Raw genomic sequence first — 19784 nt, 5'->3', positions numbered from 1 at the left:
TATTCGGGATAGAGAAAAATAAATCCTTCATCCAAAGGTTTAATGGAATTTGCTGCCCATAACGATTCAGGATGCTCAGCTGCAGAGTGTATTCATGACAGAGAACAATGGATTTTTGGATCTTAAGGGTACTAACGAAATCGGGGCTAGTGTTGTTAGTGTAAGAGATTAGCCACTATCTTATTGAACAGTGGTGCAGGTGTAAGCGGCAAAATGACCTGCTTCAATCTAAGGTACATAAATGAGTAAATCAGTGAGAGGCAGCACGGATATGTTGTTATTAAATTGTGGGTGACAATCTAGGTTTACCTTACTGAGTTAAATAAAGGTTGATTAGGGCATGGCAGTTAACATGATATTTTAAAGTTCACAAAGTGTTTGATAATGGGTCTTGAGCTGATGCATTAACTGCTCCTCTTTTCATAGATGCTTCCTGACCTGTGGAGTGTTTCCAGCATTTCCTGTTTTCTTTTTATTTCAGATTTCCAGCATCTGTAATGTTTTTATACATTTTCTTTCATGGTGACTGATTGTTTTTCAGTCTAGAGGGTGTGTGTGTGGTTTCTGTCAGTGATTCCACCGAGTGGCACTTTGATGGCAGCCTCGCCTACATTCTGTCTATACTTGTTGTCTGTTTTTTGTTGTTTTTAGTGTGTTTAAAAAGGTTGTGGTTTGTTTTATGTGGGGGAGGGCGGGAGGGGTCGGGGAAAACTTTTTTTTCAATCTCTTACCTTGCCGGAGATGCGATTGTTTTCTGTATCGTATCTCTGGTCGCCCTGTGGCCTAACACCGTGGAGCTGGAGGCCTTGCTTAGGACTGACTTTGAGCCCCACCGCGGGGCGTGGACTTAGCCGATTCCTTGCCTGGGATTGATGCTCCAACCACGGCCTGCGGACTTTAATATCAGGAGCTCGCAGTCTCGGGTTTGAGACAGACGTTGGGAAGCTCCAAAAGCTGCACGACGTTTGACTAGCCCTGACTCGCGTAGATTCCCCAGCGCGGGGGAGCTGAGATTCCCCCCCAGTGCAGGAGCTTGATCGCCCCAACGAGGAGGCCCGCCGCCGGCTACGGGAGTAAGATCGTCCCATCAACCGAAGGTTGAAGGCCCCCGACAGCTGGAGGACAAGGAAGGGAGAGATTGAACTTTTTTTCACCTTCCATCACAGTGAGGAATGTGGAGGAGTCACTGTGGTGGATGTTTATGTTAAAATGTATTTCGTGTGTTCTGTTGCTTTTCATTGGTATGACTGTAAGGCAAATGAAATTCCGCGTATGTTGCAAAACATATTTGGCTAATAAAGTCTGATTATGATTATGATTATGACTGATTTATGTGGGGCTGCTGTTGTTTTTTAATGTGTTAACACCCTTGTTTGGTTATTCAAAGTCTGAAGGTGATACCAGCTTGGAACATCAGCAGAGGTTAAGGAGGGGAGTGGCAGACTGCAGTGGGAGACAGACAGACTGTGGAACTGAATGGTACAAGACAGATGGAACTATTGCGTCCGCTGCTCTAGATGTCAGCAGATCTATATCGGTGAGACCAAGCGGAGGTTGGGCGATCGTTTCACCGAACACCTCCGCTCGGTCCGCAATAACCAAGCTGACCTCCCGGTGGCTCAGCACTTCAACTCCCCCTCCCACTCCATCTCCGACCTCTCTGTCCTGGGTCTCCTCCACGGCCACAGCGAGCAGCACCGGAAATTGGAGGAACAGCACCTCATATTCCGTTTGGGGAGTCTGCATCCTGGGGGCATGAACATCGAATTCTCCCAATTTTGTTAGTCCTTGCTGTCTCCTCCCCTTCCTCAGTCCCCCTGCTGTCTCCTCCCATCCCCCAGCCTTCGGGCTCCTCCTCCTTTTTCCTTTCTTGTCCCCGCCCACCCCCGCCCCCGATCAGTCTGAAGAAGGGTTTCGGCCCGAAACGTTGCCTATTTCCTTCGCTCCATAGATGCTGCTGCACCCGCTGAGTTTCTCCAGCTTTTTTGTGTAACCTAACATTTGGAAGATGTTATGTTAGTTGGGGGGGGGGGGGGGGATAACATTTAATCAAACACACAGGCCTGATTGTTGTTTTGTAGATCGCTGAAGGGGGCACACAAATATAGAACATAGAACATTACAGTACAGGAGCAGGCTCTTTGGCCCACAATGTCTGTGCATGAAACTACTGTAGCGGTTGGTAATGCGAAAGAAAAATAGAAAAAATACCTGAAATATTCAGGAGGCATTTGTGAGCAGAAAAAAAGAATTCATGTTTCCGGTCAAAGCACAAAGTGCTGGAGTAATTCAGCAAGTCAGGCAGTATCTGTGGAGGGAATGGATAGACGATATTTAGGTCGAGATCCTCCTTCAGAACAGACCAGAAGTAAGGTCCTGACGTGAAATGTCACCTATCCATTCCTTGCACAGACGCTGCCCGATCTGCTGAGTTACTCCAGCACTTTGTGTATTGCTCAAGATTCCAGCATCTTTAGTTCCTTGCCATCTCTCTAATATTTCAGGTTAATTACATATCATTAGTTAAAACCACATTGCACAGTAAACATCTTTATTTTGAGCAGTACATTCGAGATTTAAGAGGAGCAATGTACTGGAAACATTACAGCAGCGACCACTGTTTCAAAATGGCAGTAGAAGATTATCTTGGAGCATCCTGCTGAGTGATGCTGCTATGTAAATACAACTATCTGAAGAAGGGTCTTGACCCGAAACATCACCCATTCCTTCTCTCCAGGGATGCTGCCTGTTCCGCTGAGTTACTCCAGCATATTGTGTCTATCTTTAGTTTAACCAACATCTGCAGTTCCTTCCTACACATGAATATGCAGCTCTTTATTTCCCAAAATCATCAATGTTTAACTATAATTGGCAATGTTCAGTTCAAGCTGTCACACCACTGTGCTTTTGATACAGTCAAATGGTTTGAGAATAACAGGATATGAGCAATTCTGAATATGCCTGATCTTATTTCTGCGAAAACAGTTCTGCTGCACTACATTACCTATCCTTTACAAATCTTAATACAGTGAAATGCTTAAAACTGAACCAAAAGGGATATCTGGTGTGAGATAGACATCTCACATTGTGACACATTGGGTGTGAGATAGACATTGTCATTTCCTATTTCCTCCTCAGTAAGAAATGTCAGATATAGAAACATAGAAAATAGGTGCAGGAGTAGGCCATTCAGCCCTTTGAGCCATTCAATATGATTATGGCTGATCATCCAAAATCAGTACCCCCATTCCTGCTTTCTCCCTATATCCCTTGATTCCATCAGCCCTAAGAGCTATATCTAACTCTCTCTTTAAAATAATCCAGTGAATAATCCAAAAAATAATCCAGTGATCCATTCTTTCATTATATGTCAGTCCCGCCATCCCGGGAATTAATCTGGTGAACCTATGCTGCACTCCCCCAATAGCAAGAATGTTTTTCCTCAAATTAAGAGATCAAAACTGCACACAATACTCCAGGTGTGATCTCACCAGGGCCCTGTACAACTGCAGTAGGACCTCCTTGCTCCTATACTTGTGTACAGTTGCGGTCTCCAAATCTGAGGAAGGACATTATTGCCATAGAGGGAGTGCAGAGAAGGTTCACCAGACTGATTCCTGGGATGTCAGGGCTGTCTTATGAAGAAAGACTGGATAGACTTGGTTTATACTCTCTAGAATTTAGGAGATTGAGATGGGATCTTATAGAAACTTACAAAATTCTTAAGGGGTTGGACAGGATGCAGGAAGATTGCAGGAAGGTTGCTCCCGATGTTGGGGAAGTCCAGGACAAGGGGTCACAGCTTAAGGATAAGGGGGAAATCCTTTAAAACTGAGATGAGAAGAACTTTTTTCACACAGAAAGTGGTGAATCTCTGGAACTCTCTGCCACAGAGGGTAGTCGAGGCCAGTTCATTGGCTATATTTAAGAGGGAGTTAGATGTGGCCCTTGTGGCTAAGGGGATCAGAGGGTATGGAATGAAGGCAGGTACGGGATACTGAGTTGGATGATCAGCCATGATCATATTGAATGGCGGTGCAGGCTCGAAGGGCCGAATGGCCTACTCCTGCACCTAATTTCTATGTTTCTATGTTTCTATACTAAAATCCTCTCGCTATGAAGGCCAACATGCCATTTGCTTTCTTCTTTCATACATATGTAATGTATGTGGTTGCTTTGTTCACCAATCACTATCATTTCACCAACTTTGCCTCGACATGCTAGTGGAACAATTCAAATATTCAGACCATTATTTAACCAGTCACATTTACAGTTCATAATAAAAAGTAACTGCAGATGCTATTTTAGTTTAGTTTATTGTCGCATGTACAGAGGTACAGTGAAACGTTTTTGTTGCATGCTAACCCATCAGCGGATAGACTATACACGATTACAATTGAGTCAGCTACAGTGTACAGATACATGATAAAGGGAATAATGTTTAGTGCAAAATAAAGTCCAGAAAAGTACTACCATAGATAGCCTGAGGATCTCTAATGAGGTAGATCGTAGCTCAGAATGCTGGAGGAACTCAAAGGTCGGGCAGCTTCTCGGGAGAAAATAAACAGGTGACGTTTCGGGAGCTTTTGATAGGCTGGTGGTTGATTTCCCTATTCTGGGTAAAAGACTCCGTGCATTCACCCTATCTATCCCCCTCAGCATTTTAAGTACTTCTCTAAGGTCATCCACCAGCCTCCTTCCTCCTGAAAGAAACCTGTCCTTCTTCAGACAAATTGACAGTTCAATGATCTTCCTGGAATTCAATGTATTTCTTGCTGATTATATTTTTAATGAATTAATACTGGCATTGAGCAATTACCTTCTCAAGTTAGTTCTTAATCTCAAAAGATGTTGAACTGATCTTAAGCTGCAACACTGGCCAGGACCTGGAGACACAGTAGTTTCATTTGAGTAAGGGGATTTCCTGCAAAATAATTCCATATATGAGTCACATGCATCTGGTGGATACTGCAATGGAACCTGGGAATCCTGCAACTTGGATAGAAAGGTGTCAACCAGACCAGGTGCCTCTGCATCCCAGCACTCCATTTAGTGGAATTGTTTGCATGTGAAAGTAAGTTTGCGACTCAGATCTCTGATGCAATAGCAAACTCTCCATGGTTGTAAAACCAATTGTACAGGCATGCAAAGATACTGGAAAACTTAAAGCTATGAGCACAACGAGGACAATGCCAGACTTGTTTTGATTGTTCTAAGTTCACCTCGGGCTTAATTTCAGGCCAGGCACAGTATTACTGTAAAGACCTTATGAGGATCTTGCCAGGACTTGAGGATCCTAAATTATACAGAGAGGTTGGACAGGTTAGGACTATTCCTCAGAGTATAAGAGGCTGCAGGGTGACCTTATAGAGTGATATAAAATGCTGAGGGGAATAGAGTATTTTATTCAGAGTAAGAGAATCAACCACCAGGACTCAACCAATACTTGCCAGGAATTATCCAGTGAAGTAATTGTCTTCATATTTGCGCTCAGTGTTGTGGGTCTGCACTTTAAGGGCCTATCCCACTAACGCAAATTTTCAGCGACTGTCTTCGAGCTTCAAGCTTGAGGGCACTCGCCTGAAAAACCTCGAGCTGGATCGACCGTCAGCGATGAAACCGCGAGCTGGATCGACCGTCTGCACACACACACACACACACACACACACACACATCGCAAAGGCGGGGGCCAGGGAAAGCGGGGGAGCGCTGTCTGAAAATCACACCCGCGATGAACAGGAAGGTAAAAGACAGCTGGCACAATAACGGGGGGGGGGGGGGGGGGGGGGGGGGGGGAGAGAGGGGAGAGAGGGGGGAGAGAAGGGGGAGAGAGGGGAGAGAGGAGAGAGGGAGAGAGGGGAGAGAGAAAGGGGGGGAGAAGGAGACACTTTTAAGAAGCCAGACAACTTTTAATAAAGTTTAGCGGACATTTAACATTACCGGTCGGTTTACTCACCTTTTTTTTCTCAACGAGCTTTACCTTCGACTACCTTCGATTAGCTTTGATTGCCTTTGATTACCTACGATAGCATTACGACCTACTATGACCTACCTTGACTAAACCTACGAGTAAAAAAATAACGATTTTTTTCAATGGTGAGTTTTTTTTACTCGCGGGCATTTTTCAGTATGTTGAAAAAAACGCCGCAATCTAGCTGAGGCCTCAAGTACGCGGGGACTACTCTCGAGCATGAAGGAAAGTTACAAAGACCTCCTAGGACCTCGTGTCGATCATGCTGCGAGTATGAGTCAAGGGCAAAATCTTCTAAACTCGTGAATTAGGTTGCTGCAGTGACCAGGCCCTTAAGTGCAGAGATGACTGTGAGGAGGTTATAGAATCTCTGAAAGTTGCCCCATATGCATAGACAGTAGTGGCTGAACTTCCATAATGCATGCAGAATAATGTGTTCAAATTTCAACAGAGCATTATATGCAAGGCCAACTGCAATAGAACTACCCAAAGTACGTATATCCAATGCAGAGACAATAGCAATAACATTCCCAAAAGTGCCTTGTGTGCACAGAGACTGTGCTAGGTTTGGAAGTGCACTCTGTATACAAATGGCGACACTAGAATTTCTGAAAGCAGCTCTCCAGGCACCGACTGCCCAATCATGTTGGGTGATTAGGTTTAGAAAAAACCCATCATGTTATATATTGCTGCACAAATATTGAGTTGCAGTTTAGAGTTTAGTTTAGAGCTTAGAGATACAGCGTGGAAACAGGACCTTCAGCCCACCGAGTTCTCACCGACCAACAATCCCCACGCACTAACACTATCCTTCATACATCAGGGACAATTTGCAATTTTTACCAAAACTAAATTAACCTACAAACCTGTATGTCTTTGGAATGTGGGGGGAAATTGGAGCACCCGGGGAAAACCCATGTGGTCACAGAGAACGAACAAACTCCATACAGATAGCACCTGTAGTCAAGATCAAACCCAGGTCTCTGGCAGTGAAAGACAGCAACTCTACCACTACGCCATTATGCAGCCCCTTATAATTATTAAAATGCAAGTTATAAAAACACAACCATCACTTTAAATAGGCAATTTTGGCAGGTGTTTGGATTTGCTCTACTGTTAATGGACAATCACTATCTTTTTCATGCACAAAATTCATAGCAAAGCCGTTTAAAATGATGTCACTAACCTTGGAGCATTGGCATCAATTTGCACTGTTTAATTCCAATGTTCAGAGCCACTGCTGAAGAAATATTACAAATATATTTCTGTCATGCAAACAAGGAGCAAGGTCACCTCCTACTTCATGTACAGAGCAGCAGAATAATAAAAACACTAATCCCAAAACCGTGTTTCACTGCAGAAATTTAAATTTATCTCGCAGTAAAATATTACTTGATGAGCACTATTTTTAATTAATCTACAAATTAATCAGATTGAAACTGTAATGTAGCACATTTTTGTTCCTTTCTTAAATTAAAAGAAATTAATTACCTCGAGGCTTACAGGAGCCAATACTTTATCTGGTTCTGGTTCCCCTAATGATGAGTGAAGATCAACTATCCACGGGAGAAAGGAGGAAGAGATAATGAAGTGACTTCAGACACTACCTGGTATAATAATTTAACCTCAGGAAGCACTCCTTTGAATGAGAGCTAATGTCGCATTATATGTTGGAAATGGTTTTGTGAAAAGTATTTTTTACTTTTACATACATGGTTTGGACTATGGGAACATTCCCTGTTCAATGAGTTTCACCTGATGAGGATGTTGGAGATGGGAGGATAATTTAAATACAAATTTTTGCCACCAACCATATTTTAAATGCACTGATTATATCTGTGAATTTCCATAAGTGGGAGCAGACTTGGTAAAGAAGACTTTTTCTTCACAGTGAATTTGTAACTAAAGTATGGAATTGTCCCCAGAGTCCTAAATGGCCTTCAACAGACATATCCTAATGAAGTAGAGTTAAAATCCATGATAAATTAATGAGAATGTTCCTTTTAGTGGCAATCATCCATTCACTTACTGTTATAGCACCTTTAATTATTGTTACTAATGATAGAGTTTTTGGGTCACTGCTTTCAGGAGGAAGCAGGAAACTTCTTTCTGCTGAAGAGGCACTGTGCAGCCACCTCTACATACTGTAACTAGCAACTGATATTTATGCTATCCCCATCCCTACTTTATTCATTTTACATTCTTCGTGCATTGCACTTAACCCTTTCACCCCTGAGATACCTGGTATCATAATTTCAACAATTTGGTATCATTATAACTACCAAATTAAACCAAATTAAACACGTTATTAATTAACTAGTCACATTAATTAATCATTAATTGTTTACATTTATATTTGTTTGGTTTAATTTACTGGCATAGCTCTATAAAGAAATACAGTCCATTGTAACTAAATTTAGATTGGCACTATGGTCATCACAATATTTTGAAAAATTGTACAATTATATGAATCATGCTTAAAAAGAAATGCAAAAGAGAGTAACAATAGTTTAAAGAATTATTATTTTATAATTCAAGTTAATTTGCTTTGCAATATTGCCTTTCTAGCATAGGTAAATTATTTAATTAAGCCTGGGGATGAAATGTTTAACTTAAGTAGATTTGTGGTAGAGTAACAACATAATTATTTAAATATTTGCATTGAGTGTATTTATTTTTCAAAGCTCGGTGTAATAGAGGACAAAACAACATCCTTTTACTCAGGTAATAGTATTATTTCCAACAATGAATGTAAAAACTATGGTTGTTCAAGGTGAAAATTAAAACAAGTTACAATTGGCTGTTAGTTGATATCTTTTTTCCACTGACATTTTCCAGGAAGTAATTCAGTCAACTGCCATATTCATTGAACTTTGTGCTAGTTCATTAAAAAGTCCAGACTTTTACCAATGTAACTTTCGATGGTCTTCATCTTTTGTGACCACAGCCCATTATGCACAATCCAAAAAAAATTTAGGAATTATAATTTTAAACATTTTATGGAAAATAAATTTGGGATTTAAACATCATGCACACTTTAGTTTAAAATGGATTTAAATTTCATCTTTTATCAGAGAAATGAGAATTAAATTCTACAGGTAAAATCAAAGTTAGTTCTTTACGCCAGAACAGTTTTTAAATATTAATTTTTATAATTTTTGACTGTATAAATGTGTATCAATAAATGAACAGCCCTGGTTTGGAAATATTAACTTTCTCATATAAGATGTACTGTGAAGGTGATGCCTTAAATGTCACCCGACAGACACTGATTACTATTGATGATGATCAGCCGGAAATTTTCAAAATGTAAGAATAAGTCAAGCTTCTGCATTAATGTCATTGACATCTATTCAGATTGTTTAATGCTGCTGAAGGTTTGTCTGATAAATACACACAAAAAAGGTTAACATTAACCAGGGCAAATTGGCAACAAAACATCATATGTATTTTAATGACCTATGCGATGATTGAAGTCATTTGTAATAAATCCATAATGAATCAGCACAGTTCTTTCCCCCAGTTGAATGCTGAAAGGCTACTGAGTTATGGGCTCAATCTTTTATTCAGTTACCGGCCTGGAGGGGGCACTGGTGAGTAACTGATTTGATACTGCAACCATGTGCACCCTTTTCAATTAGCAATGGGACTTCCTACCTGGAGATTAACAGAGGTAGATGGAGCAGACAGTTAATTATGGCTTTAGCTCCAAACTGCAAGTTAATGAATTTTAAAGTGAATCAATTAATAGCTAATTGGGTTACATGCATGGAGCTTGAATTGGAATCTTGAAGGGTCGAGACTTTGTAAAAGGCAAGGGTTGCTTCCATTTATTTGATGAAAGAGTGAGCAGCCTCTCAGTGTGCTTACCATTGTTTCTGCTTTTAACTTTTACAACCCATTCACAATTGATAATTGATCAGTACATTTGTTAACAAAGTTACTAAAGCAATTCATTCAATAAAATGTGAATACTATAATAAAAACTTTAATTTCAGATATAACATTCTACTTCATTAATTTCTTAACAGCAATCACTAATGAACTACTGCAGTCTTTATAGATTTATTGAAATCATTTATGATTAATCATTGAAAACAGGGTGAATTTTGTCTTGGCCTTTTGCACAGAACAGCAGAAGGATTGTAGAACAATTATACCTTCTGGCCAAAGGTTTTCTTAGTGTTAAATGCTATAGGCTCTTTAGCACATTATAAGAGCAAATGGGGATGGAACAATCTTTTCTTGTGAAGCACATTTACTTTATTTATAGCCTTAAATGATGTTCAAGGCAGATTAAGGCACTAGGAAATATAAGAAACATAGACAATAGGTGCAGGAGTAGGCCATTCAACCATTCAAGCCAGCACCACCATTCAAAATCAGTGCCCCATTCCTGCTTTCTCCCCATATCCCTTAATTCTGTTAGTCCTAAGAGCTCTATCTAACTCTATATTGAATACATCGCTTTGCATTGAATTGCTTTCCTGTTATTGTAATCAGGCATGTAAATAATCTCCAGATGTGTGTGTAGTTGGAGGATATTTGGAAATATTTGTGCCTCAACCACATAACTGACTACATCAATTATAATCATAATCTGGTTGCCAGTGGCTGGAAGATCAATCTTTCATTTGATATCATCCTTGTATATTTGTTCACTTAATACACGACTTTGCACCTGATATTGAGCAGGATAAGATACAGTATGTGATTAGAATTAATCAATCCATTTACATTAAAATTGTGAGGATGAGGGAAATCATTCCATGCCAATACAATTTTCAAGATTTCAACTGTTTATATTTAAGTGGAATTGCAATTCAGTTAAGATTGATTACTTATTTTATTTAACTTTCATGTCTGGAGAAACAATGTTATACTAATCTGTGATAAGATTGCTTCTGAGGATTTATTAATAACTTGGCTTTATTTGCAATTAATGCAATTGTGATTGGCTTTAAATAACATAAGGTTATTGTCCAATTTGCTAGCTACCATAATAACAGTGTCAATTTCATTTTCACTTCTCTGGATTTATTCATTTCTCTGGATCACTTCGCTGATTAACAAGCCAATGCCAATGCCAATGGAAGGTTCCCAATTTTGGGGTAGCATTTGACCTAATTGCAAACTTAATTATAATGAAAGAAAATATTGTTTCAGGGCCTTGAGCAAAATGAGTAAATAGTACAAACTTCCATTTCATTGGAGTCAGTGGGAGGATGGGAGCACTCAGTTGAGAACATCGTCTAGGGGTGGTTGCTCTGATGACTTGAATGATAAATGTGAATGGATTCATGAGGCCAACCACTCAGCAATCGATGGCTTGATTGTAATCATGTATTGCCTTTCCACTGACTGGTTAGCACAGAACAAAAGCTATTTAGTGTGCCTCTGTACACATGACAATAAACTAAACTCAAACTCAAGCAAAATTCAAACTGAAACTCAACTCACCTACAGTCCTGCAGGAGAGGGAAGGGGAGGACTCCATCTCATTACACCGGTGACATCCGTGCCCCTCTGGAAACTTCCATCAGAACCTTTTGCAACATAACGGAAAACTTCTGCAACTGCTGAAACTGTCTTTGAGACAACATAGTGACACATCTGGTAGAGGCTGCCTCACAGTGCCAGAAACCCAGGTTCAATCCTGCCTTCAGGAGCTGTCTATGTGAAGTTTGTACGCACTCCCTGTGACCGCTGTGGGCTTCCTTGGGATGTTCAAGTTCCCACATCTCAAAGACATGGTTTGTAGGTTAATTGGCTTCTGTAAGATTGCCCTTAATATGTTAGGAGTGGTTGAGTATGTGACATCCAGTAACAGTGTAACGGTGATAACAGTAGGACTAGTGTAGATGGGACAAGTTGGTCGGCATGGGAGGTTGGGCTGTTTCCACGCTGTATTACGCTTACCATAGAACTAGTGGTCTGATCACATTTGGGTGATTGATGGTTGATCTGGATTTGATGGGCCAAAGAGTCTGTTTCTGTGCTATATCTCTAAACTAAATTAAACAATCTTCCCTCTTGTTTTCTCCCCCGGCTTCAGTAAAAGCAGGCTGCATTAACTGCTCCATGAAAGTTGCAACTAACAAGCACCAAGAGTCACATAGCACGGAAACAGGCCCTTTGGCCCAACTCGTCCATGCCAACCAAGATGCCCATCTAAGCGAGTCCCATTTAACACCATTTGGCCCATTTTCCTCAAAAGCCTTTCCTATCAATGCACCTATCCAAGTGTCTTTTAAATGTTGTTATAGTACCTGTCACAGCTACTTGCAGCTCGTTCCACTTACCCACAACTCTCAGAGTGAAAATGTTGCCCTTCAGATTCCTATTAAATCTTGCCTCTCTCATCTTAAGCATATCTCATCTGCTTCTTGTTTCTCCTACCCAGGTTAAAAGACTGCATTCACCATATCTATTTCACTCATGGTTCCATATACCTCTATCTAATCACCCCTCAGCTCCTGTGCCCCAAGGTGTAAAGTCCAAGCCTGGCCAACTTCCATATAGCTCATGACTTCAAGACTTGGCTAAATCCTTATAAATTATCTTTGCACTCTTTCCAGCTTAATGACATCTTCCTATAGCAGGGTAAACAAAAGTGACCACATTACTCCAAATGTGGCCTCATCAACGTGTTGAACAACTATAAAATAATGTCCCGACTTCGGTACTTCATACTCCGACAGATGAAGGCCAATGTACTAAAAGCTTTCTTTATCATGCTATCTTCCTGTGACACTACTTTCTGGAAACTGTACTTGTACCTGTAGGTAAGTCTGCTCTACAACACTCCCCAAGGCCTTACCATTCGCTGTGAACGTCCTGCCCTGGTTTGGCTTCCCAAAATGCAGCACCTCACACACATCTGCATTAAACTCGATTAGCCATTCCTCAGCCCACTTGCCAACTGATCAAGATCCAACTGTAATTTTTGATAACCACTTCAGTGCTAAACCTACACTCGTCGGATTTACTACTTGCTATGTTGATCTTCAAGAAGACAATTTCGGGCTAAATTGAGAATGTTAAACCAGTGTTTCATAATAGAATAACACTTTCATTCTTGTTTGTTGGTATGGTCTGGGTATTACTAGCAACATGCAACAAGGGGGAAGATTGTTTAATTTAGTTTAGAGATATAGCACAGAAACAGACTCTTTGGCCCATCAAATCCAGATCAACCATCAACTGAATGGTTTCTTACGCCATTTCAGAAGGTAGCTACGTTTGAATTACACTGTTGTGGATTTGGATTTATATATAAACCTGACCAAGTAGGCATGGCAGATTTTCCAAAATGATGTTGATAGGCTAGTAATATTTGGCTTTACAGCCTCAGAATTTTTTATTTTTAGTTTTAAATCACTTTCAGTATTTCTTCAATTTATTTATTTAATTTCCCAGCAACCATGTGAACTCTTACTGTATCTCTGGATCATTTGTCTGGTCCTCACCATTACTAATCCTGAAATGTAACCACATTACTGGCATTTCCACATTTATTACCTGTTTTCAATCAATGGGTTACATAACTTCTTTTGTATGTTTCTCTGACGTGATGATGTGGGCAGTAATATAATTCAAGATTTAGTTTGTTGTTGTCTCAATCACAAACCTATCTCAACTTGATCTTTTCTTCTTTCAGTCAGTTTGTTGCACAAATGTGTCTGTGGTCAATGTAGCAGATGTGGGGAAATTCCTCGCTGTAAGGGATTTATAACAGCTCATAGATACTTCGGTATTGCACAATAAAATCATGCTGATTTTGAATTAAAGTCAGTTTTATTTTCAATGGTTAGTTTACTAGATGGAATGAAAATTAAAGTTTGTAAATGCTAGAAATTTAAAGCAAAGTAAATTGTTTAGAGTGTGTAGTCTGGCTTAAGGCTGATGAAGTTTAACAGTCATTTAATTTCATGGTGCTAACATATCCATTGACTCCTTCCACAATTTTGTAAATTTATTAACAAATGCATTAAAGAATACCCACAACTGTTCAGTAAACATGCACCAACTGAAATAATGTTTGTGAATTCTACGTTCAACTTTGTAGCCAGCAGTGCATTTTCCATTGCAATTTGAAAAATAAAGAAAACCAAGATTCCATAAAATTGTATTTTGAATTTAATTAAGAACCAGAATAATAAATTCTTTCAAAATAGTAATTTACTGGGTAAATAAAAATCAATGCTTTGTTGTTCTGAATGAAGTGTAACAGAGCAAATAAGATGCTAATCTAGAAATAGGGTATAAAATGTATAAATGCAGTCAATGCATAACAATATACTCATTACGGTATAATGATTTAAGAATTGTAAAAATCTTCACCTGTAACACCAGAAATAAGTAATTTCAGTACGGTGCTGATGCATACATGAACATTGTGGTGGGTTACATGAGTCACCATGGTGGTATGTTTTTTGTTGCATACTGTATGCCAATAACACTTGCGAGGAAGATGACAATCAATGAATAATATCTGTTTGGTGCCACACCATCAAACTGGAGTGTAATACTCAGCCAATATTCAGTGGTAAAATGAATCCCCAGCACCAACACTACCCACAACATTATTTTGCATTTGTTTGGTGGCTTCTGACATCTGAAAATGGTTCAAGTCTATAAGGAGTTGTGAGCTGGTAACCATGGAGACAAGACATTTTTCCTCCACATATGCACCAAGGATTTGGCCTTGATTTCAGGGTTTCTGCACCTGCATGTACTGTCTGCAAACGCTCTATTGAGCACTTTGGCACTGGGTATCAAGGTTACCTCTGAAGCAAAGTTTTGTGGATCAGGATCATTCCAAGCTGGAAGTGGACATATTTGAAATTTCTTTCAGTTTCTCCATGAGGGAAATCATTGACTCTCTCTATTCTGCTCCTGATTGAGCAAGCATGCAGCTTCAGCAGGTCATGAGGTTCCCCTGTGCTTCAGAGTGCCCAATGATGACAACAAACGTATCAACCTGGAGGTGCACCACATTCCAAAGGGTGCAGCAATGCACAGTTCATAATGCAGTCCAGTGCCACACAACTTGGAAACATCCTTGTTCGTGAAAGTTCATGTTAGCGGTGACCTTGGCATCCAGTGCCGAAGCACTCCGTAGATTACTTCCAGACTCTGTGCTTGTGTTTTGACGTACTGTCTTGTGATTGTGCTGCAGTGGGCACAGTGCCTTCACTTATCAGTGAACCACTGTCCCAACAGTGTTAGTGTCACTACAATAAACCAGGGGTAAGGACTTGTCACACACAGTACAGCACAGCACAGTACAACACAGTCTTCTTTAGTTGAGTTTAGTTTAGTTTAGAGACACAGTGTGTAAACAGGCCCTTCGGCCCACCAGGTCTGCACCGACCAGCGATCCTTGCACATTAACACTATCCGACACACACTAGGGACAATTTACACTTATACCAAGCCAATTTTACCTACATACTTGTACGAATTTGGAGTCTATTGGAGTTAGCCGCTTCAAACTCAACATGAGATCCACTGCAAGATTGACTTCATGATTACCCCATTGTCAGAATCCTCCAAAGAAGAACTTATTGAGCAAGCTCACTGCAATAGCACCAATACTCCCTGCCCTGGCTAATGGTCACGTGCCTTGCAACTCGCCACATGTTGATCCCATCTTTAAGCTTGCCTTTAAATTCTGTATCTGAATTGTTGGCCAGATATTCTATCTCCAAATGCAGTGTTTCTTAGCCATCATATTTCTGGGTTCTTCCACCATACCTGGCCAGGATTTATATCTCAGCAGTTAAGGGTAACGTTGATATAGGTCAAGGTGCTGGAGGTCAATATTTGCTTTCACTGTACAAACAAAGGTATGAGACAAATGAGAGGCTGTGGTGTGTGAGAACAAGCTCTGGGTATAATATTTAACAGTTTCAGACCCATGGCTGGGAATAGGCTCAGTTACAGTCAAGTCAAGTCAAGTTTATTTGTCACATACACATACGAGATGTGCAGTGAAATGAAAGTGGCGATGCTCGCAGAAATTTTCGCAGAGCTGCCACAACGGCGACTGGACAGGGCCGCGCCATTTATTTATTTATTTTTGACTGCATTACCTTATTCCTCGAGGATAAGGTAATGCAGTCATGTACAAGCCTACCTGTTAGTTGCATGTGCCTGAACTCTCCTGTAAGGCAGTAATCCTGTGATAGTGTGCTGGCAATATCTGATGCAGGCTAGTGTATGATTCAGGTCTGGCATGATTGAACAAAGTATTCACCAAATGGCCTGCACCAATTATCGGGTACATGTGGGGTGGTTTAGTCATTGGACTAACAGCCTGAATTCTGTGCTGCTGACAAAGAGACATGAGTTCAAATCCCACTCGAGCACTGGGGAACTTAATTTCAAGTTATTAAAAAAATCTGGAACTGAAAGGAAGCATGTCTTGGTAACTGTTAAATTAGCGGAAGAGTAAAAAGTCCATCTGGTTCAAAATTGGCCTTCCGGGAAGGAAATCATATACGAGTGATTCAAGACTTGCAATGTGATTGACCCTTAGCTGGCCTCAGCTCAAGAGCAATTAGGAATGGGAAAATAATGCTTATATACTAGCAATGACAGTAACCCACGAACAAATAAATAAGTGGTTAATTGTGTGTGGATGCAATAGACTATGTCCAGATTGATGTTGTTATCTGGCAGTGATCGATGTGGATGTGATACATTGAGCAGCATCAGTTGCATAGATGATAAAATATGGCATTTGAAATTCATTCATTGACCTTTATCAGCCATATTACATCATTGAACTTCTCATGGCACAGCATCCAGATTCTTTGGGCATAACTCTTGACCCTGATTTCCATTACTATTTCCTCTCCTTATTTTCTGCAGGGCCAGCATATTCTGGCGGAGACAAAATAATACTTGCAACAAGGCCACCAGTGTGGCATCAGGAAACATTGGAGGTCTCTCGATTTCATGTTGCACTATATTGAAGTGTGCTCCAGGCTACCTTCAGTTCTAGAACCTCTGTCGACGCCTGCTGCTATCATATTGTAGTTCACTTTTAAGTGTGATGGTGCTTTGCTTATTAAGCTTGCAGTCAGAATCCAAACGCGTTGAGCTAGAGGCATGAGTTCAAATTTCGCCATAGCAACTGGGGAAATTGTAATCAAATAATTAAATATAGCAGGACTTGATAAAAGACTTTTCACGTCAAGTCTTGAATAGAGGTCCTAGCAATGGTTCCAGCCCAAAACATTGCCTGTCTTATTACTCTATAGATGCTGCCTGACCTGCTGAGTTCCCACAGTGTTTCAATCAAGATTCCAACAACAGTCTCCTGTGTCCCACCTGAAAAGATGCTAATATTAAATAGTATAGGCTAGATTTATCTGTTTATAAAATTAAGGGCGATCACTGAGACAATAAACCATGGTTATCTCTGGCACATGCTTCCATGGTTATTCATGGTGGCAGCATGAATTTGATGTTCTACCAACATCAGAAACACCAGGTGTACGTTGAAGGACATTTGTTTGGCAAATGCGTGGACATAGGCTAGAAATAAAAATGACACTAAAGCGTGCCTTTGTGTTTGTATTTTTTTCTTGTAAACCAGCATCTGCAGTTCCTTATGTCCCCACTGAACTCATTACTCAAGTTCCTTGCATACATACATTTGGCTGGATCTTTCGCTGACTAATCCTCCTGCAGTTTGGGTCCCATGAATATATGAAAGCAGAAGTGAAAAATATCAATGAAGACATATTAAATGATTCTCGCTTGTTCCCATGACTGATAAATCTCCAAGAATAAGAGAGGCCATGGCTCCATAGCAGAAGCGTCTATATCGCGGGGTTGGAAACTGGAAATATCCTGAGCTAATTCTGCAACCACCATCATCTATTACGACAAGTGATGGCTTCCACTAATTGTCGCTGGAAGCTTGCGTCCTTTTCAGGACGGACGATGAAAGCGAGGTCAACATTTGTAACAAGATGGACACGAAAAGAAGAAGAAGAGAGGCCATTTTCAAATCCATTGCAAAGTTTAGTGGGTCATGTAACTAATTTAGGTTGCGGCTTTTGCCTCCAGGACTGGGCCAAGTGTACTTTAAAAGTTAATGAAATGCTTGCTGCAGAATTCTGAATTCTTATTCTGACACCAAATGCCATTTTGGGGAGGAAAGGGTTGTTTTCCTTTTCATAATTGCATTCTGGCAAAAATGTTGCTTGGCTCAGGATGATGGCATGATGAATGATTCTGCTCCAGCTCCATGTGTCTGGCTGCAGGGGTTGTCAGTAATGCGAGTCAATGTGCAATTCATGCTTACATTCAGCAAATGACGAGTGTCATCTGATAATAGCAAACATTTCCGTTAGGTTCCCCTTGGATAATCAGACAAGTTGAAATCAGGACACGGCATCCACAGATTGTTGTAAAATTTCAAGATTCCCTTACAAACATGGTGTCACTGAGTACAGCCTCAGAGTACTGAAGATTCCTTCACCTGACTCCTCTGTCATCGTAAATGGCAGGGGCCAGGTTTTGAAGAAACTCAAGATTTGTGACTGCTGAGAGTCTGGGCTGAATGGTTCCAGCTGACCTGGCAGTGTGGACAGGATTCAGATGTGTTGCAGTGCTGAGAAGACTGCGTGTTGCAGCCTGTGACTGACAGCAATAAAAGGCTAGTTTAGGAGCCCCAGTATGGGGGATAACAGGCTGCATGGTGATGTCCCAATCTGTTCAAGGAGGACCTGATGACACCCAGGGCTTGAATGGTCTCAGAATGAACATGACTGACAAATATTCCTCCCTATATTCTTCAAAAAGAATACATCAACATTATGCTATACTAATGTGATTGCAACTACATATTTACATAGCATCGAAGTGTTGTGGATGAACCTGCACTAGTTGCTATTGGATTAATCTATATTCTCCACTCTGTCAGGACATTTTCCATCAAAGATGGCCCCATGCCTGTATCTCTGTCCTTATCAGTACAACTTGGACACAAGCTCAAATGACCCATTTCCTGTGCCGACCTTTCACCTATACTGTACATATTCCTGCATAATTGTGCTTTGTGAATGAGATCTGGCTTACTCCCTAATTGTAACCAATAGATTCAATGACGCATTGACATTAGAAGAGGAAGAATATGTGATGGAATGCCTAAGGGCTGCTGTCTCCTCACTATACAGGAGCGTCACCTCCCTAGTCTAGAGTGTCTTCCCCCCCAATGTACAGAAGAGCATTTCCTTAGTTTTATGGGAGTGCTCTGTCCCAAGTCTAGAGGACTTTGAGGGAGTGCAGCGTAGGTTCACAAGGTTAATTCCCGGGATGGTGGGACTGTCATATGCTGAGAGAATGGAGTGGTTGGGCTTTAGAACTCTGGAATTTAGAAGGATTGAGAGGGAATCTTATTGAAACATATAAGATTATTAAGCATTTGGACACGCTAGAGGCAGGAATCATGTTCCCGATGTTGGGGGAGTCCAGAACTAGGGGCCACAGTTTAAGAATAAGGGGTAAGCCATTTAGAACGGAGATGAGGAAACATTTTTTCACACACAGTTGTGAATCTGTGGAATTTTCTGTCTCAGAGGGCGGTGGAGGCCGGTTCTCTGGATACTTTCAAAAGAGAGCTAGATAGGGCTCTTAAAGATAGCGGAGTCGGGGGATATGGGGAGAAGGCAGGAACGGGGTACTGATTGTGGATGATCAGCCATGATCACATTGAATGGCAGTGCTGGCTAGAAGGGCCGAATGACCTGCACCTGCACCTATTGTCTATTGTCTTTTGTCTGCCTTCTGCCCT

Source organism: Leucoraja erinacea, chromosome 1, assembly GCF_028641065.1.
Source record: "Leucoraja erinacea ecotype New England chromosome 1, Leri_hhj_1, whole genome shotgun sequence".
Taxonomy (NCBI): Eukaryota; Metazoa; Chordata; class Chondrichthyes; order Rajiformes; family Rajidae; genus Leucoraja; species Leucoraja erinaceus.
This window is presented reverse-complemented; position numbering follows the sequence as displayed.